Genomic DNA, 22,278 nt, shown 5'->3' with positions numbered 1-22,278 from the left:
TGAGAGGGAGAGTTCTTTAGAAAAAAAAATTTAATCACCTCCCTCAAATCAAGTAAAAGTTTGAAAAAAGCCAAATAAAATTTTGGGTGTCACAACACCTACCCCCTTAGGAAAAATCTCGTCCTCGAGATTTCAGTTGATCCTCAAATAGATATGGATACTCTGCCTGGAGAAAATCTTCCCTTTCCCATGTAGCTTCATCCTCAGTGTGGTTGCTCCACTGAACTTTGAAATTTTTTGTTGTTTTCTGACGGGTCCTTCTTTCAGACTCTTCCAAAATCTTTACTGGACGCTCTCTGTAGGTGAGGTCTGGTTGCACATCAACGACTTCGTGAGATACATGCTTCTCCGGGTTACTTACACATTTTCTCAATTGTGAGACGTGGAACACGTCATGGACGTCTGACAGCTCCTTGGGTAGGTCTAGTTTGTAGGCCACTGTGCCTCTTCGTGCAACCATACAGAATGGTCCAATAAATCTCGGGGCTAGCTTCCCCTTAATTTTGAACCGTTGCAGGCCCCTCATAGGAGACACTCGTAGGTATATGAAATCACCGGGTTCAAAGCTGACCTCACGATGTTTTTGATCGTAGTAGCTCTTTTGTCGGCTTTGCGCTGTCTTGAGTCTGTCCCTGATCTGTTTAACTTTCTCCTCGGCCTCCTTGAGCATGCCTGGGCCGAAGATACGACTGTCACCTGTTTCTGACCAATTCAGTGGGGTACGACACCTCCGTCCGTACAATGCTTCAAAGGGTGCCATTTGTAAGCTGGCTTGGTAACTGTTGTTGTAAGCAAACTCGGCATACGGCAAACTTTCTTCCCAACTGGACCCATAGGTGAGCACACAGGCTCTCAGCATGTCCTCTAGGATTTGGTTCACACGTTTCGTTTGTCCATCAGTTTGAGGGTGGTACGCTGTACTGAAAGCTAGTTGCGTGCCCAGAGCTTGTTGCATGTGATCCCAAAATTTAGAGACAAATTGAGTGCCTCGGTCGGATATTATAGTCTTTGGGACTCCATGCAAACAAACTATACGTGAGAGATAAAGCTTGGCCAGCCTTTGTGTGGAGTAGGTCATTTTCACGGGAATGAAATGTGCTACCTTAGTTAGCCTATCTGTGATGACCCATATGGCGTCATTTCTGCGTTGCGATCGAGGTAGTCCGACGATGAAGTCCATTCCAATTTCATCCCATTTCCACTCAGGTATCCTGTTTGGCTGGAGTAGCCCTGCTGGCTTTTGATGCTCGGCTTTAATGCGCTGACAGGAATCGCAACAAGCAATGAATGCTGCTATATCCCTTTTCATACCGTGCCACCAAAATCTTTCTTGAATGTCTTTGTACATTTTGGTTCCTCCAGGGTGGATCGAGTATGGAGCGGTATGGCTCTCGATTAGGATTTGTTGCTTGAGTTCCTCAATGTTAGGTACGCAAAGTCTGTCCCCGTACCATAATATTCCTTCATTGTCTGTGACGAACTCTGAAGCTTTGCCAAGGCTCATCTTTCTCTTTATTCCTTCGATGCTGGGATGCCCTTGCTGAGCCTTCTTAATTTGTTCCATTAGGGTGGGATGTATCTCCAGATTTGATACGGTGCCCTCCGAGACTAACACCATGTTGAGTCTAGCGAACTCCTGCTGAAACTCAGGCCTCAAGTTTTGTGGGCTGTCGTTGCCCGGGCTGGGGTTCCGACTAAGGGCATCTGCCACTACATTTGCTTTCCCTGGATGGTAGTGAATTCTGACATCATAGTCCTTGACCAATTCCAACCAGCGTCGTTGGCGTAAATTTAGCTCTGGCTGTGTGAAAATATATTTAAGGCTCTTATGGTCCGTATATATTTCACAACGATTTCCCAACAAAAAGTGCCTCCACTCCTTGAGTGCATGGATGACCGCTGCTAGCTCCAAGTCATGAGTTGGATAATTTTCCTCATGCTTTCGTAGCTGCCTGGAAGCATACGCGACCACTTTGCCATCTTGCATCAGTACACATCCGAGGCCCTTCCGGGATGCGTCACAATATACTTCAAAACTCTTGTGTATGTCTGGCACAGTTAAGACCGGTGCGGTTGTTAGTTTCTTCTTGAGTTCTTGGAAGCTTTTCTCGCATGCTTCCGTCCATACAAATTTCTTGTCTTTCTTGAGCAACTATGTCATTGGTTTTGCCATAGTGGAGAATCCTTCAATAAACCTTCTGTAATATCCGGCCATTCCAAGGAAACTCCGCACATCTGTCACGTTGGCTGGTGGCTCCAGTCCAGTATGGCTTTGACTTTTTCTGGGTCTACGGCCACGCCTTCTTGGGTTAATATATGGCCTAGGAAACCAACTTGCCTTAGCCAAAATTCACACTTGCTAAATTTGGCGTACAATGTATGTTTCCTTAATTCACCCAAAACAATTCTGAGATGCTCAGCGTGCTCTTCTGGTGTCCTTGAATATACCAGAATATCGTCAATGAACACCACAACAAATTTGTCCATAAATTTCATAAACACTTTGTTCATGCGGTGGATGAAATATGAGGGGGCGTTCGTTAGTCCAAAAGGCATCACTGTGAACTCATATAATCCGTATCTGGAGGTAAATGCTGTCTTAGGGATATCTTCTGTCCGTACTTTCAATTGATGATATCCCGATCTCAAATCAATTTTTGAGAACACCTTGGCTTGTGCGAGCTGGTCAAACAAATCATTTATCCGTGGCATCGGATATTTGTTTTTGATGGTGACCATATTGAGAGCTCGGTAGTCTATACACAGTCTCAGTGTCCCATCCTTTTTCTTGGCGAATAATACTGGCGAACCCCAAGGTGAGGAGCTGGCTCGAATAAAACCTTTGTCCAGTAATTCCTTTATCTGCTTCTTCAATTCTACCAATTCTGAGGGTGCCATTCTATAAGGTTTCTTATAGATGGGAGCGGTGCCAGGTGCTAGTTCAATGCTGAATTCTATCTCTCGGTCTGGTGGCATGCCTGGTAGTTCTTCAGGAAATACGTCAGGAAACTCGCACACCACTGGAACTTTTCTCAGTTCTGAAATGTCCACTTTGTTCAATTTTGGTTGTCGTGACCATGGTCTTTCTTGAGCTGTAACCTTTATTGTCTTGCCGTGATGATGAGTGAGGACCACAGTCCGATTGAAACAGTCAATAAATCCTTTGTTGGTGATCAACCAGTCCATCCCTAAAATGACATCCAGTCCTTTATTTTCCAACACGATGAGATTAGCTTGGAACTTTAGTCCTTCGAACTCAATGATCACTCCTTGGCAGTAACTCTGAGCGATCTGCTTATTTCCGGGGGACTTGATGATCATAGATTTTTCCAAGGGAAGTATCAGAAAACCATGTTGCAAAACAAAATTCTTCGAAACGAACGAATGGGAAGCTCCAGAATCAAACAAAACCGTGGCAGGTACTGTGTTGACAGGGAACGTACCGAGTACGATGTCTGGGGCATTCTGCGCTTCTTCCCTGGTCACATGGTTCAGGTGACCCTTCCTGTGGTTGTTGTTGGGATTGAAATTGTTGCGCTTGGGGGCTGGATTATTCCCACCATTGTTCGGCTTGGGGTCCGAGTTCCTTGGTTTTGGGCACTGTTTAGCATAGTGCCCTTCTTCACCACACGCATAGCATGTGACCCCTGGAGGGTACGTGAAGTCCTTGTCCCTGGAATGAAACTGTCTGGTTGGCCTTAGATCAGTAGTCGTGGATTTCCTTGCTTCAGTCCTCTGAACATCAGTCTTGCTTCGGTTGTTGCGAGCAAGGGTCGTCTTATCCCTCTTTCGCTTACGGATATCCTCCAGACTACGGCACTCATTCTCCAAGGTAATGGCCTTGTCAACCAGAGTTTTAAAATCTGGGAAAGTGTGCACGACCAGTTGGCATCTTAATGCTGGCGCCAGGCCGTCCAAATTTTTTTCCATCCTCTTGTTCTCTGTCATGTGCTCGTCGTAGGCATAACGAGATAGCTGGGTAAACTGACCGTTGTATTCTGTCACTGACATGCCTCTTTGCTTGAGGTCATCAAATTCTCTCTTCTTGATTTTTATGATGCTCCTGGGGATGTGTGCCCCACGAAAGCCTTCCTTAAACTCTTCCCAGGTGATGTTGTGTTCACTGGGATGCATGTGTAGGAAGTTTTCCCACCATGCTGCAGCTACTCCAGTAAGGTAGTGTGGTGCATAAAGCACCTTCTCATGATCTGAACACTGAGCAATAATCAGCTTCCTTTCGATGTCACGAAGCCAATCATCGGCTTCAAGTGGCCTATCGGTGTGAGCAAACGTTGAAGGGCGAGTCTTCTGTAATTCAGACAACTTGAAGTGTGGTTGATAGGGCTCATGGTGGTTTCCCATATTGATGACGTGATTCATCATCTCTTGGTGTTGCTGTTGGCTTTGTTCGAAAAGGCGGCATACTTGAGATAAGGCTGCTTCGCTGTCCTGTTGACTAGACTGTCCCTGAGTGAAGTTGTTGCTAGTTTGTGTCCCATAAACTTCTTCTGGTTGATTGGGCATGGAACGAGTCCACGGACGAGACATTTTCCACTCTGGGGTATTATTTAGCAAAACTCATGAGAAGAACTGTGTGGTACACGGAAAATCTTGCAAAGGCAAAAATTTAAAAGACCCCAAGATTTTTCAAGAAAACATAAACGATTTCGCACGGAGGAGAACTGCTTAGCACAAATCTTACACGCGAAACGCAAACATACGATACAGCACTCAGGATGTGCGTACACATTCCTGACATGTTATTTAGACTAGCACGCTCCTCCGGAATGCAGCGCATACAACTACTACAAACTTAATTACATGAAACACATCATACATGCAGACACAACGTGCGGCTACTCGGCGCTCTCAGTCGGAGATGGTGACGATGTCCTTTCCCTTGCCGAGGGCAAGACTCAGCGGTGCAGGAGATTCAACCTCCACCTCCTCCCTAGCAGGCTCCAGACGCGTAGCACTACGCTGTGGTGATAGTGCGGGAGCGACCGGCGGCAGTGCGGGTGTGGCAGGCGGTGCAGCTCTGACTGGAGTAGGAGCGATGACTCGGTCGAACTCCTCAGTGGTAGGCAGACGGCGAGCAGTGGCCAAAATGGCCGGTGCATAAGATGCTGAGGACGAGACGAATGTCAGAGGCGGTGCCATGTGGAGAAGCTCCTTCCTGCTGGCAGGACCGCCCCGAACTAAGTCCATGCGGGCAGCCACAAGATCGTCCACGAGGTTGTCGAAAGATTCCTCCAGAGCTTTGAGATACTCCACAACCATCTCGATGGCTTCATCTTGCTCTCCCCTATGGCAGGCGAATGCATAGTGACAAGTATATGGCACATGGCATGGGAGGTAGCGGTAGCGACGAGTCTTCATCATAGGAAGAATGTCCCGAAGGCGAGCTATCGCCTCACGGGCAGCCATCTGCATGGCATGCCTCTCCGTAGGCATGGCCCTTCCCACAAAACGGAAGTGGCGAGACGCAGAACGTCCTCCCTTGAATTGCACCACGGCCTGGTGCATAGACACGTCGTCGCTGAGCTTGTGCTGATAAAGCATGAACTCCGGACGAGTCGCTGGCCCGATCGCGAGCTTGGTGATGGAGACGAGGAGTTTGACAAACCCCTCGGGCACGTTAGTGAACACCCGAGTCTCGCAGTTGCTGCCAGCCATCTACAAAAGTAGGCAAAAATTCTGAGTAGTCATGTCATAAATTTATGATGACCAACAGAAAATAGCTACATTTGCAAAATGCTGAAAAGAGCACAAAAGACGCTAATAACCGATTAGCGATCGCACCTAGTGGCTTCCTACTGTCAGCCTGGCTCTGATACCAAGCTTGTCACGACCGGTTTTTCAATAAAAATATTTATTGAGAGACCGATCCCTTTTATGGACCAGTAAAGAAGAATTCCTTCTCACTGGTAGACAATATCTTGCTCATAGAAGAAAAATACCAGGAGTACTGAATACAATACAAGGTTGAGCGGAGACTGCTCAACAATTTATGTTAGGAATCGTAGCATAATTTTAAAATTTTCCTACGTTCACCAAGATGCATCTGTGGAGTGTACTAGCAACGAGGGGAAGGGAGTGCATCTACATACCCTTGTAGATCGCGAGCGGAAGCGTTCCAATAAACGTGGATGACGGAGTCGTACTCGCCGTGATCCAAATCACCGATGACCGAGTGCCGAACGGACGGCACCTCCGCGTTCAACACACGTACGATGCAGCGACGTCTCCTCCTTCTTGATCCAGCAAGGGAGAAGGAGAGGTTGATGGAGATCCAGCAGCACGACGGCGTGGTGGTGGATGTAGCGGGTCTCGTGCAGGGCTTCGCCAAGCTTCTACGAGAGAGAGAGAGGTGTTGCAGGGGAGGAGGGAGGCGCCCAAGGCTGTTGTGTGCTGCCCTCCCTCCCCCCCCTTTATATAGGCCCCCTGGGGGGGCGCCGGCCCTGGAGATCAGATCCAGGGGGGAGGCGGCCAAGTGGGGGGGAAGGGGTGCCTTGCCCCCCAAGGCAAGGGGGAACTCCCCCCCTAGGGTTCCCAACCCTAGGCGCAGGGGGAGGCCCAACGGGGGCGCCCCAGCCCACTAGGGGCTGGTTCCCTTCCACTTTCAGCCCACGGGGCCCTCCGGGACAGGTGGCCCCACCCGGTGGACCCCCGGGACCCTTCCGGTGGTCCCGGTACAATACCGATAACCCCCGAAACTTTCCCGGTGGCCGAAACTGGACTTCCTATATATAATTCTTCACCTCCGGACCATTCCGGAACCTCTCGTGACGTCCGGGATCTCATCCGGGACTCCGAACAACTTTCAGGTTTCCGCATACATATATCTCTACAACCCTAGCGTCACCGGACCTTAAGTGTGTAGACCCTACGGGTTCGGGAGACATGCAGACATGACCGAGACGCCTCTCCGGTCAATAACCAACAGCGGGATCTGGATACCCATGTTGGCTCCCACATGCTCCACGATGATCTCATCGGATGAACCACGGTGTCGAGGATTCAATCAATCCGTATGCAATTCCCTTTGTCAATCGGTATGTTACTTGCCCGAGATTCGATCGTCGGTATCCCAATACCTTGTTCAATCTCGTTACCGGCAAGTCTCTTTACTCGTACCGCAATGCATGATCCCGTGACTAATGCCTTAGTCACATTGAGCTCATTATGATGATGCATTACTGAGTGGGCCCAGAGATACCTCTCCGTCATACGGAGTGACAAATCCCAGTCTCGATCCGTGCCAACCCAACAGACACTTTCGGAGATACCCGTAGTGCACCTTTATAGTCACCCAGTTACGTTGTGACGTTTGGCACACCCAAAGCACTCCTACGGTATCCGGGAGTTGCACGATCTCATGGTCTAAGGAAAAGATACTTGACATTGGAAAAGCTCTAGCAAACGAAACTACACGATCTTTTATGCTATGCTTAGGATTGGGTCTTGTCCATCACATCATTCTCCTAATGATGTGATCCCGTTATCAATGACATCCAATGTCCATAGTCAGGAAACCGTGACTATCTGTTGATCAACGAGCTAGTCAACTAGAGGCTTACTAGGGACAGGTTGTGGTCTATGTATTCACACATGTATCACGATTTCCGGACAATACAATTATAGCATGAATAATAGACAATTACCATGAACAAAGAAATATAATAATAACCATTTATTATTGCCTCTAGGGCATATTTCCAACAGTCTCCCACTTGCACTAGAGTCAATAATCTAGTTACATTGTGATGAATCAAACACCCATTGCGTCCTGGTGTTGATCATGTTTTGCCCTAGGGAGAGGTTTAGTCAACGGATCTGCTACATTCAGGTCCGTGTGCACTTTACAAATATCTATGTCTCCATTTTGAACACTTTCACGAATGGAGTTGAAGCGACGCTTGATATGTCTGGTCTTCCTGTGAAACCTGGGCTCCTTCGCAAGGGCAATAGCTCCAGTGTTGTCACAGAAGAGAGTCATTGGGCCCGACGCATTGGGAATCACCCCTAGGTCGGTAATGAACTCCTTCATCCAGACTGCTTCCTGTGCTGCCTCTGAGGCTGCCATGTACTCCGCTTCACATGTAGATCCCGCCACGACGCTTTGCTTGCAACTGCACCAGCTTACTGCTCCTCTATTCAATATATACACGTATCCGGTCTGTGACTTCGAGTCATCCAGATCTGTGTCGAAGCTAGCGTCGACGTAACCCTTTACGACGAGCTCTTCGTCACCTCCATAAACGAGAAACATATCCTTAGTCCTCTTCAGGTACTTCAGGATATTCTTGACCGCTGTCCAGTGTTCCTTGCCGGGATTACTTTGGTACCTTCCTACCAAACTTACGGCAAAGTTTATATCAGGTCTGGTACACAGCATGGCATACATAATAGACCCTATGGCCGAGGCATAGGGGATGACACTCATCTGTTCTATATCTTCTGCCGTGGTCGGGCATTGAGCCGTGCTCAATTGCACACCTTGCAATACAGGCAAGAACCCCTTCTTGGACTGATCCATATTGAACTTCTTCAATATCTTGTCAAGGTATGTACTCTGTGAAAGACCAATGAGGCGTCTTGATCTATCTCTATAGATCTTGATGCCTAATATATAAGCAGCTTCTCCAAGGTCCTTCATTGAAAAACACTTATTCAAATAGGCCTTTATACTTTCCAAGAATTCTATATCATTTCCCATCAATAGTATGTCATCCACATATAATATGAGAAATGCTACAGAGCTCCCACTCACTTTCTTGTAAACACAGGCTTCTCCATAAGTCTGTGTAAACCCAAACGCTTTGATCATCTCATCAAAGCGAATGTTCCAACTCCGAGATGCTTGCACCAGCCCATAGATTGAGCGTTGGAGCTTGCATACTTTGTTAGCATTCTTAGGATCGACAAAACCTTCCGGCTGCATCATATACAACTCTTCCTTAAGGAAACCGTTAAGGAATGCCGTTTTGACGTCCATCTGCCATATCTCATAATCATAGTATGCGGCAATTGCTAACATGATTCGGACGGACTTCAGCTTCGCTACGGGTGAGAAAGTCTCATCGTAGTCAACCCCTTGAACTTGTCGATAACCCTTAGCGACAAGTCGAGCTTTGTAGATGGTCACATTACCATCTGCGTCCGTCTTCTTCTTAAAGATCCATTTGTTTTCTATGGCTCGCCGCTCATCGGGCAAGTCAGTCAAAGTCCATACTTTGTTCTCATACATGGATTCTATCTCGGATTTCATGGCTTCTAGCCATTTGTCGGAATCCGGGCCCGCCATCGCTTCTTCATAGTTCGAAGGTTCACCGTTGTCTAACAACATGATTTCCAGGACAGGGTTGCCGTACCACTCTGGTGCGGAACGTGTCCTTGTGGACCTACGAAGTTCAGCAACTTGATCTGAAGCTTCATGATCATCATCATTAACTTCCTCCCCAGTCGGTGTAGGCACCACAGGAACATTTTCCCGCGCTGCGCTACTTTCCGGTTCGGAAGGGGTGACTATCACCTCATCAAGTTCCACTTTCCTCCCACTCAATTCTTTCGAGAGAAACTCCTTCTCTAGAAAGGACCCGTTCTTGGCAACGAAGATCTTGCCTTCGGATCTGAGGTAGAAGGTATACCCAATGGTTTCCTTAGGGTATCCTATGAAGACGCATTTTTCCGATTTGGGTTCGAGCTTTTCAGGTTAAAGTTTCTTGACATAAGCATCGCATCCCCAAACTTTTAGAAACGACAGCTTAGGTTTCTTCCCAAACCATAATTCATACAGTGTCGTCTCAACGGATTTAGACGGTGCCCTATTTAAAGTGAATGCGGCAGTCTCTAAAGCATAGCCCCAAAATGAGAGCGGTAAATCGGTAAGAGACATCATAGATCGCACCATATCCAATAGAGTGCGATTACGACGTTCGGACACACCATTTCTCTGAGGTGTTCCAGGCGGCGTGAGTTGTGAAACTATTCCACATTTCCTTAAGTGTGTACCAAACTCGTGACTTAAATATTCTCCACCACGATCTGATCGTAAGAATTTTATTTTCCTGTCACGTTGATTCTCAACCTCACTCTGAAATTCCTTGAACTTTTCAAAGGTTTCAGACTTGTGTTTCATTAGGTAGACATACCCATATCTACTTAAATCATCAGTGAGAGTGAGAACATAACGATATCCTCCGCGAGCCTCAACACTCATTGGACCGCACACATCGGTATGTATGATTTCCAATAAGTTGGTTGCTTGCTCCATTGTTCCGGAGAACGGAGTCTTGGTCATCTTACCCATGAGACATGGTTCGCACGTGTCAAATGATTCGTAATCAAGAGACTCCAAAAGTCCATCTGCATGGAGCTTCTTCATGCGCTTGACTCCAATGTGACCAAGGCGGCAGTGCCACAAGTATGTGGGACTATCGTTATCAACTTTACATCTTTTGGTATTCACACTATGAACTGAAGGAAATATGCCCTAGAGGCAATAATAAAGTATTATATATTTCCTTGTATCATGATAAATGTTTATTATTCATGCTAGAATTGTATTAGCCGGAAACATAATACATGTGTGAATACATAGACAAACAAAGTGTCACTAGTATGCCTCTACTTGACTAGCTCGTTAATCAAACATGGTTATGTTTCCTAGCCATAGACATGAGTTGTTATTTTATTAACGGGATCACCTCATTAGGAGAATGACGTGATTGACATGACCCATTACGTTAGCTTAGCACCCGATCGTTTAGTATGTTGCTATTGCTTTCTTCATGACTTATACATGTTCCTAAGACTGAGATTATGCAACTCCCGTTTACCGGAGGAACACTTTGTGTGCTACCAAACGTCACAACGTAACTGGGTGATTATAAAGGTGCTCTACAGGTGTCTCCAAAGGTACTTGTTGGGTTGGCGTATTTCGAGAATAGGATTTGTCACTCCGATTGTCGGAGAGGTATCTCTGGGCCCACTCGGTAATGCACATCACTATAAGCCTTGCAAGCATTGTGACTAATAAGTTAGTTGCGGGATGATGTATTACAGAACGAGTAAAGAGACTTACCGGTAACGAGATTGAACTAGGTATCGAGATACCGACGATCGAATCTCGGGCAAGTAACATACCGATGACAAAGGGAACAACGTATGTTGTTATGCGGTCTGACCGATAAAGATCTTCGTAGAATATGTGGGAGCCAATATGGGCATCCAGGTCCCGCTATTGGTTATTTACCGGAGAGGTGTCTCGGTCATGTCTACATTGTTCTCGAACCCAAAGGGTCCGCACGCTTAAAGTTACGATGACAGTTATATTATGAGTTTATGTGATTTGATGTACCGAAGGTTGTTCGGAGTCCCGGATGTGATCACGGACATGACGAGGAGTCTCGAAATGGTCGAGACGTAAAGATTGATATATTGGACGACTATATTCGGACACCGGAAGTGTTCCGGAGAAGTTTCGGATTAAACCGGAGTGCCGGAGGGTTACCGGAACCCCCCGGGGAAGTATTGGGCCTTAGTGGGCCTTGAGGGGAGAAAGAGGGCAGCAGCCATGAGGTGGTACGCCCCCTCCCAAGGAGTCCTAGTTGGACTAGGAGAGGGGGGCGCAGCCCCCTTTCCCTCTCCCTCTCCCTCTCTTTCCTTCCCCCCTTCTTTTCCTAGTAGGACTAGGAAAGGGGAGTCCTACTCCTACTAGGAGGAGGACTCCCCCCCTCTCCTTGGCGCGCCCCATAGGCAGCCGGCCTCCCCTTGCTCCTTTATATACGGGGGCAGGGGGGCACCTAAGAACACACTTGATATACGATATTTTAGCCGTGTGCGGTGCCCCCCTCCACCAGATTACACCTCGATAATACCGTCGCGAAGCTTAGGCGAAGCCCTGCGTCGGTGGAACATCATCATCGTCACCACGCTGTCGTGCTGATGAAACTCTCCCTCAACACTCGGCTGGATCGGAGTTCGAGGGACGTCATCGAGCTGAACGTGTGTAGAACTTCGGAGGTGCCGTACGTTCGGTACTTGATCGGTCGGATCATGAAGACGTTCAACTACATCAACCGCGTTGTGATAACGCTTCCGCTGTCGGTCTACGAGGGTACGTGGACAACACTCTCCCCTCTCGTTGCTATGCATCACCATGATCTTGCGTGTGCGTAGGAAATTTTTGAAATTACTACGTTCCCCAACAGTGGCATCCGAGCCTGGTTTTATGCGTTGATGCTATGCACGAGTAGAACACAAGTGAGTTGTGGGCGATATAAGTCATACTGCTTACCAGCATGTCATACTTTGGTTCAGCGGTATTGTGAGATGAAGCGGCCCGGACCGACATTACGCGTACGCTTACGCGAGACTGGTTTCACCGTTCGGAGCACTCGTTGCTTAAAGGTGACTGGCGGGTGTCTGTCTCTCTCACTTTAGTTGAACCGAGTGTGGCTACGCCCGGTCCTTGCGAAGGTTAAAATAGCACCAACTTGACAAACTATCGTTGTGGTTTTGATGCGTAGGTAAGAACGGTTCTTGCTAAGCCCGTAGCAGCCACGTAAAACTTGCAACAACAAAGTAGAGGACGTCTAACTTGTTTTTGCAGGGCATGTTGTGATGTGATATGGTCAAGACATGATGTGATATAATGTGTTGTATGAGATGATCATGTTTTGTAACCGAGTTATCGGCAACTGGCAGGAGCCATATGGTTGTCGCTTTATTGTATGAGATGCAATCGCCATGTAATAGTTTTACGTTATCACTAAGCGGTAGCGATAGTCGTAAAAGTAATAAGTTGGCGAGACGACAACGATGCTACGATGGAGATCAAGGTGTCGCACCGGTGACGATGGCGATCATGACGGTGCTTCGGAGATGGAGATCACAAGCACGGTGCTTCGGAGATGGAGATCACAAGCACAAGATGATGATGGCCATATCATATCACTTATATTGATTGCATGTGATGTTAATCCTTTATGCATCTTATCTTGCTTTGATTGACGGTAGCATTATAAGATGATCTCTCACTAAAATTTCAAGATAAAAGTGTTCTCCCTGAGTATGCACCGTTGCAAAAGTTCTTCGTGCTGAGACACCACGTGTTAATCGGGTGTGATAGGCTCTACGTTCAAATACAACGGGTGCAAAACAGTTGCACACGCGGAATACTCGGGTTAAACTTGACGAGCCTAGCATATATAGATATGGCCTCGGAACACAGAGACCGAAAGGTCGAGCGTGAATCATATAGTAGATATGATCAACATAGTGATGTTTACCATTGAAACTACTCCATCTCACGTGTTAATCGGTCATGGTTTAGTTGCTTTGGATCACGTAATCACTTAGATGATTAGAGAGATGTCTATCTAAGTGGGAGTTCTTAAGTAATATGATTAATTGAACTTAAATTTATCATGAACTTAGTACCTGATAGTATCTTGCTTGTCTATGTTAATTGTAGATATATGGTCCGTGCTGTTGTTCCGTTGAATTTTAATGCGTTCCTTGAGAAAGCTAAGTTGAAAGATGATGGTAGCAATTACACGGACTGGGTCCGTAACTTGAGGATTATCCTCATTGCTGCACAGAAGAATTACGTCCTGGAAGCACCGCTAGGTGCCAGGCCTCCTGCAAGAGCTACACCAGAAGTTATGAACGTCTGGCAAAGCAAAGCTGATGACTACTCAATAGTTCAGTGTGCCATGCTTTACGGCTTAGAACCGGGACTTCAACGACATTTTGAACGTCATGAAGCATATGAGATGTTCCAGGAGTTGAAGTTAATATTTCAAGCAAATGCCCGGATTGAGAGATATGAAGTCTCCAATAAGTTCTATAGCTGCAAGATGGAAGAGAATAGTTCTGTCAGTGAGCATATACTCAGAATGTCTGGGTATAATAATCACTTGATTCAACTGGGAGTTCAACTTCCGGATGATTGCATCATTGACAGAATTCTTCAATCACTGCCACCAAGCTACAAGAGCTTCGTGATGAACTATAACATGCAAGGGATGGATAAGACGATTCCCGAGCTCTTCGCAATGCTAAAGGCAGCGAAGGTAGAAATCAAAAAGGAGCATCAAGTGTTGATGGTCAGTAAAACCACTAGTTTCAAGAAAAAGGGCAAAGGGAAGAAGAAAGGGAACTTCAAGAAGAATAGCAAGCAAGTTGCTGTTCAGGAGAAGAAATCCAAGTCTGGACCTAAGCCTGAAACTGAGTGCTTCTACTGTAAGCAGACTGGCCACTGGAAGCGGAACTGCCCCAAGTATTTGGCGGATAAGAAGGATGGCAAGGTTAACAAAGGTATATGTGATATACATGTTATTGATGTGTACCTTACTAATACTTGCAGTAGCACCTGGGTATTTGATACTGGTTCTGTTGCTAATATTTGCAACTCAAAACAGGGGCTACGGATTAAGCGAAGTTTAGCTAAGGACGAGGTGACGATGCGCGTGGGAAATGGTTCCAAAGTCGATGTGATCGCCGTCGGCACGCTACCTCTACATCTACCTTCGGGATTAGTTTTAGACCTAAATAATTGTTATTTGGTGCCAGCGTTGAGCATGAACATTATATCTGGATCTTGTTTAATGCGAGACGGTTATTCATTTAAATCAGAGAATAATGGTTGTTCTATTTATATGAATAATATCTTTTATGATCATGCACCCTTGAAGAGTGGTCTATTTTTAATGAATCTCGATAGTAGTGATACACATATTCATAATGTTGAAACCAAAAGATGCAGAGTTAATAATGACAGTGCAACTTATTTGTGGCACTGGATATCGTTATTTTCTCACCTTCACAGATGATTTGAGCAGATATGGGTATATCTACTTAATGAAACATAAGTCTGAAACATTTGAAAAATTCAAAGAATTTCAGAGTGAAGTTGAAAATCATCGTAACAAGAAAATAAAATTCCTACGATCTGATCGTGGAGGAGAATATTTGAGTTACGAGTTTGGTCTACATTTGAAACAATGCGGAATAGTTTCGCAACTCACGCCACCCGGAACACCACAGCGTAATGGTGTGTCTGAACGTCGTAATCGCACTTTACTAGATATGGTGCGATCTATGATGTCTCTTACTGATTTACCGCTATCGTTTTGGGGTTATGCTTTAGAGACGGCTGCATTCACTCTAAATAGGGCACCATCGAAATCCGTTGAGACGACGCCTTATGAACTATGGTTTGGCAAGAAACCAAAGTTGTCGTATCTTAAAGTTTGGGGTTGCGATGCTTATGTGAAGAAACTTCAACCTGATAAGCTCGAACCTAAATCGGAGAAATGTGTCTTCATAGGATACCCAAAGGAGACCATTGGGTACACCTTCTATCACAGATCCGAAGGCAAGATATTTGTTGCTAGAAATGGATCCTTTCTAGAGAAGGAGTTTCTCTCGAAAGATGTGAGTGGGAGGAAAGTAGAACTTGATGAGGTAACCGTACCTGCTCCCTTATTGGAAAGTAGATCATCGCAGAGATCAGTTTCTGCGACACCTACACCAAGTAGTGAGGAAGTTAATGATAATGATCATGAAACTTCAGATCAAGTTATTACTGAACTTCGTAGGTCAACTAGATCAAGATCCGCACCAGAGTGGTACGGTAATCCTGTTCTGGAGGTCATGTTACTAGACCATGGCGAACCTACGAACTATGAAGAAGCGATGGTGAGCCCAGATTCCGCAAAATGGCTTGAAGCCATGAAATCCGAGATAGGGTCCATGTATGAGAACAAAGTATGGACTTTGGTTGACTTGCCCGATGGTCGGCAAGCCATTGAAAATAAATGGATCTTCAAGAAGAAGACTGACGCTGATGGTAATGTTACTATCTATAAAGCTCGACTTGTTGTGAAAGGTTTTCGACAAGTTCAAGGGATTGACTACGATGAGACCTTCTCACCCGTAGCGATGCTTAAGTCTGTCCGAATCATGTTAGCAATTGCCGCATTTTATGATTATGAAATTTGGCAAATGGATGTCAAAACTGTGTTCCTGAATGGATTTCTGGAAGAAGAGTTGTATATGATGCAACCGGAAGGTTTTGTCGATCCAAAGGGAGCTAACAAAGTGTGCAAGCTCCAGCGATCCATTTATGGACTGGTGCAAGCCTCTCGGAGTTGGAATAAACGCTTTGATAGTGTGATCAAAGCATTTGGTTTTATACAGACTTTTGGAGAAGCCTGTATTTACAAGAAAGTGAGTGGGAGCTCGATAGCATTTCTGATATTATATGTGGATGACATATTACTGATTGGAAATGATATTGAATTTCTGGATAGCATAAAGGGATACTTGAATAAAAGTTTTTCAATGAAAGACCTCGGTGAAGCTGCATATATATTAGGCATTAAGATCTATAGAGATAGATCAAGACGCTTAATTGGACTTTCACAAAGCACATACCTTGACAAAGTTTTGAAGAAGTTCAAAATGGATCAAGCAAAGAAAGGGTTCTTGCCTGTACTACAAGGTGTGAGATTGAGTAAGACTCAATGCCCGACCACTGCAGAAGATAGAGAGAAGATGAAAGATGTTCCCTATGCTTCAGCCATAGGCTCTATCATGTATGCAATGCTGTGTACCAGACCTGATGTGTCCCTGGCTATAAGTTTAGCAGGGAGGTACCAAAGTAATCCAGGAGTGGATCACTGGACAGCGGTCAAGAACATCCTGAAATACCTGAAAAGGACTAAGGATATGTTTCTCGTATATGGAGGTGACAAAGAGCTCATCGTAAATGGTTACGTTGATGCAAGCTTTGACACTGATCCGGACGATTCGAAATCGCAAACCGGATACGTATTTACATTGAACGGTGGAGCTGTCAGTTGGTGCAGTTCCAAGCAAAGTGTCGTGGCGGGATCTACGTGTGAAGCGGAATACATAGCTGCTTCGGAAGCAGCGAATGAAGGAGTCTGGATGAAGGAGTTCATAACCGATCTAGGTGTCATACCTAGTACATCGGGACCAATGAAAATCTTTTGTGATAATACTGGTGTAATTGCCTTAGCAAAGGAATCCAGATTTCACAAGAGAACCAAGCACATCAGAAGACGCTTCAATTCCATCCGGGATTTAGTCCAGGTGGGAGACATAGAAATTTGCAAGATACATACGGATCTGAATGTAGCAGATCCGTTGACTAAGCCTCTTCCACGAGCAAAACATGATCAGCACCAAGACTCCATGGGTGTAAGAATCATTACTATGTAATCTAGATTATTGACTCTAGTGCAAGTGGGAGACTGAAGGAAATATGCCCTAGAGGCAATAATAAAGTATTATATATTTCCTTGTATCATGATAAATGTTTATTATTCATGCTAGAATTGTATTAGCCGGAAACATAATACATGTGTGAATACATAGACAAACAAAGTGTCACTAGTATGCCTCTACTTGACTAGCTCGTTAATCAAACATGGTTATGTTTCCTAGCCATAGACATGAGTTGTTATTTTATTAACGGGATCACCTCATTAGGAGAATGACGTGATTGACATGACCCATTACGTTAGCTTAGCACCCGATCGTTTAGTATGTTGCTATTGCTTTCTTCATGACTTATACATGTTCCTAAGACTGAGATTATGCAACTCCCGTTTACCGGAGGAACACTTTGTGTGCTACCAAACGTCACAACGTAACTGGGTGATTATAAAGGTGCTCTACAGGTGTCTCCAAAGGTACTTGTTGGGTTGGCGTATTTCGAGAATAGGATTTGTCACTCCGATATACGATATTTTAGCCGTGTGCGGTGCCCCCCTCCACCAGATTACACCTCGATAATACCGTCGCGAAGCTTAGGCGAAGCCCTGCGTCGGTGGAACATCATCATCGTCACCACGCCGTCGTGCTGACGAAACTCTCCCTCAACACTCGGCTGGATCGGAGTTCGAGGGACGTCATCGAGCTGAACGTGTGTAGAACTTCGGAGGTGCCGTACGTTCGGTACTTGATCGGTCGGATCGTGAAGACGTTCGACTACATCAACCGCGTTGTGATAACGCTTCCGCTGTCGGTCTACGAGGGTACGTGGACAACACTCTCCCCTCTCGTTGCTATGCATCACCATGATCTTGCGTGTGCGTAGGAAATTTTTGAAATTACTACGTTCCCCAACATGAACATGTGTAACATCACGTTCGAGATTCATCAAAAATAAACCATTGACCAGCGGGGCATGACCATAAAACATTTCTCTCAAATAAATAGAACAACCATTATTCTCGGATTTAAATGAGTAGCCATCTCGAATTAAACGAGATCCAGATACAATGTTCATGCTCAAAGCTGGCACTAAATAACAATTATTGAGGTTTAAAACTAATCCCGTAGGGAGATGCAGAGGTAGCGTGCCGACGGCGGTCACATCGACCTTGGAACCATTCCCGACGCGCATCGTCACCTCGTCCTTCGCCAGTCTCCGTTTATTCCGTAGTTCCTGTTTTGAGTTACAAATATGAGCAACCGCACCGGTATCAAATACCCAGGAGCTACTACGAGTACTGGTAAGGTACACATCAATTACTAGTATATCACATATACCTTGGGTGTTGCCGGCCTTCTTCTTGTCCGCTAAGTATTTGGGGCAGTTCCGCTTCCAGTGACCACTTCCCTTGCAATAAAAGCACTCAGTCTCGGGCTTGGTCCATTCTTTGACTTCTTCCCGGTAACTGGCTTACCGGGCGCGGCAATTCCCTTGCCGTCCTTCTTGAAGTTCTTCTTACCCTTGCCCTTCTTGAACTTAGTGGTTTTATTCACCATCAACACTTGATGTTCTTTTCTGATCTCTACCTCAGCTGATTTCAGCATTGAATATACCTCGGGAATGGTCTTTTCCATCCCCTGCATATTGTAGTTCATCACAAAGCTCTTGTAGCTTGGTGGAAGCGACTGGAGGATTCTGTCAATGACCGCGTCATCCGGGAGATTAACTCCCAGCTGAGACAAGCGGTTGTGCAACCCAGACATTCTGAGTATGTGCTCACTAACAGAACTGTTCTCCTCCATTTTACAGCTGAAGAACTTGTCGGAGACATCATATCTCTCGACCCGGGCATGAGCTTGAAAAACCAGTTTCAGCTCCTCGAACATCTCATATGCTCCATGTTTCTCAAAACGCTTTTGGAGACCCGGTTCTAAGCTGTAAAGCATGCCGCACTGAACGAGGGAGTAATCATCAGCACGCTGCTGCCAAGCGTTCATAACGTCTTGGTTCTCAGGGATTGGTGCTTCACCTAGCGGTGCTTCTAGGACATAATCTTTCTTGGCTGCTATGAGGATGATCCTCAGGTTCCGGACCCAGTCCGTATAGTTGTTGCCATCATCTTTCAGCTTGGTTTTCTCTAGGAACGCGTTGAAATTGAGGACAACGTGGGCCATTTGATCTACAATACATAGTGTAAAGATTTAGACTAAGTTCATGATAATTAAGTTCATATAATCAAATTATTTAATGAACTCCCACTCAGATTGACATCCGTCTAGTCATCTAAGTGAAACATGATCCGAATTTGACTAGGCCGTGTCCGATCATCACGTGAGACGGACTAGTCAAGATCGGTGAACATCTCCATGTTGATCGTATCTTCTATACGACTCATGCTCGACCTTTCGGTCCTCCGTGTTCCGAGGCCATGTCTGTACATGCTAGGCTCGTCAAGTGAACCTAAGTGTATTGCGTGTGTTCCGAGGCCATGTCTGTACATGCTAGGCTCGTCAACACCCGTTGTATTCGAACGTTAGAATCTATCACACCCGATCATCACGTGGTTCTTCGAAACAACGAACCTTCGCAACGGTGCATAGTTAGGGTGAACACTTTCTTGAAATTATTATAAGGGATCATCCTACTTGCTACCGTCGTTCTAAGCAAATAAGATGCAAAAACATGATAAACATCACATGCAATCAAATAGTGACATGATATGGCCAATATCATCATGCTCCTTTGATCTCCATCTTCGGGGCACCATGATCATCTTTGTCACCGGCATGACACCATGATCTCCATCATCATGATCTCCATCATTGTGTCTTCATGAAGTCGTCACGCCAACGATTACTTCTACCTCTATGGCTAACGTTTTTAGCAATAAAGTAAAGTAATTTACATGGCGTTTATTTAATGACACGCGGGTCATACAAAATAATAAAGACAACTCCTATGGCTCCTGCCGGTTGTCATACTCATCGACATGCAAGTCGTGATTCCTATTACAAGAATATGATCAATCTCATACATCACATATATCATTCATCACATCTTCTGGCCATATCACATCACATAGCACTTGCTGCAAAAACAAGTTAGACGTCCTCTAATTGTTGTTGCAAATTTTTACGTGGTTTGTAGGTTTCTAGCAAGAACGTTTCTTACCTACGTATGACCACAACGTGATTTGCCAATTTCTATTTACCCTTCATAAGGACCCTTTTCATCGAATCCGTTCCGACTAAAGTAGGAGAGACAGACACCCGCTAGCCACCTTATGCAACTTGTGCATGTCAGTCGGTGGAACCAGTCTCACGTAAGCGTACGTGTAAGGTCGGTCCGGGCCGCTTCATCCTACAATGCCGCCGAAACAAGAAACGACTAGTAGTGGCAAGAAGAATTGGCAAACTCAACGCCCACAACTGCTTTGTGTTCTACTCGTGCATAGTAACTACGCATAGGCCTGGCTCTGATACCACTGTTAGGAATCGTAGCATAATTTTAAAATTTTCCTACGTTCACCAAGATGCATCTATGGAGTGTACTAGCAACGAGGGGAAGGGAGTGCATCTACATACCCTTGTAGATCGCGAGCGGAAGCGTTCCAATGAACGTGGATGACGGAGTCGTACTCGCCGTGATCCAAATCACCGATGACCGAGTGCCGAACGAACGGCACTCCGCGTTCAACACACGTACGGTGCAGCGACGTCTCCTCCTTCTTGATCCAGCAAGGGATAAGGAGAGGTTGATGGAGATCCAGCAGCACGACGGCGTGGTGGTGGATGTAGCGGGTCTCGTGCAGGGCTTCGCCGAGCTTCTACGAGAGAGAGAGAGGTGTTGCAGGGGAGGAGGGAGGCGCCCAAGGCTGTTGTGTGCTGCCCTCCCTCCCCCCCCTTTATATAGGCCCCTTGGGGGGGCGCCGGCCCTGGAGATCAGATCCAAGGGGGGGCGGCGGCCAAGTGGGGGGGAAGGGGTGCCTTGCCCCCCAAGGCAAGGGGGAACTCCCCCCCCTAGGGTTCCCAACCCTAGGCGCAGGGGGGAGGCCCAAGGGGGGCGCCCCAGCCCACTAGGGGCTGGTTCCCTTCCACTTTCAGCCCACGGGGCCCTCCGGGACAGGTGGCCCCACCCGGTGGACCCCCGGGACCCTTCCGGTGGTCCCGGTACAATACCGATAACCCCCGAAACTTTCCCGGTGGCTGAAACTGGACTTCCCATATATAATTCTTCACCTCCGTACCATTCTGGAACCTCTCGTGACGTCCGAGATCTCATCCGGGACTCCGAACAACTTTCGGGTTTCTGCATACATATATCTCTACAACCCTAGCGTCACCGGACCTTAAGTGTGTAGACCCTACGGGTTTGGGAGACATGCAGACATGACCGAGACGCCTCTCCGGTCAATAACCAACAGCGGGATCTGGATACCCATGTTGGCTCCCACATGCTCCACGATGATCTCATCGGATGAACCACGGTGTCGAGGATTCAATCAATCCGTATGCAATTCCCTTTGTCAATCGGTATGTTACTTGCCCGAGATTCGATCGTCGGTATCCCAATACCTTGTTCAATCTCGTTACCGGCAAGTATCTTTACTCGTACCGCAATGCATGATCCCGTGACTAACGCCTTAGTCACATTGAGCTCATTATGATGATGCATTACCGAGTGGGCCCAGAGATACCTCTCCGTCATACGGAGTGACAAATCCCAGTCTCGATCCGTGCCAACCCAACAGACACTTTCGGAGATACCCGTAGTGCACCTTTATAGTCACCCAGTTACGTTGTGACGTTTGGCACACCCAAAGCACTCCTACGGTATCCGGGAGTTGCACGATCTCATGGTCTAAGGAAAAGATACTTGACATTGGAAAAGCTCTAGCAAACGAAACTACACGATCTTTTATGCTATGCTTAGGATTAGGTCTTGTCCATCACATCATTCTCCTAATGATGTGATCCCGTTATCAATGACATCCAATGTCCATAGTCAGGAAACCGTGACTATCT

The sequence above is a fragment of the Aegilops tauschii genome, chromosome 1, assembly GCF_002575655.3.
Source record: "Aegilops tauschii subsp. strangulata cultivar AL8/78 chromosome 1, Aet v6.0, whole genome shotgun sequence".
NCBI classification, from domain to species: domain Eukaryota; kingdom Viridiplantae; phylum Streptophyta; class Magnoliopsida; order Poales; family Poaceae; genus Aegilops; species Aegilops tauschii.
This window is presented reverse-complemented; position numbering follows the sequence as displayed.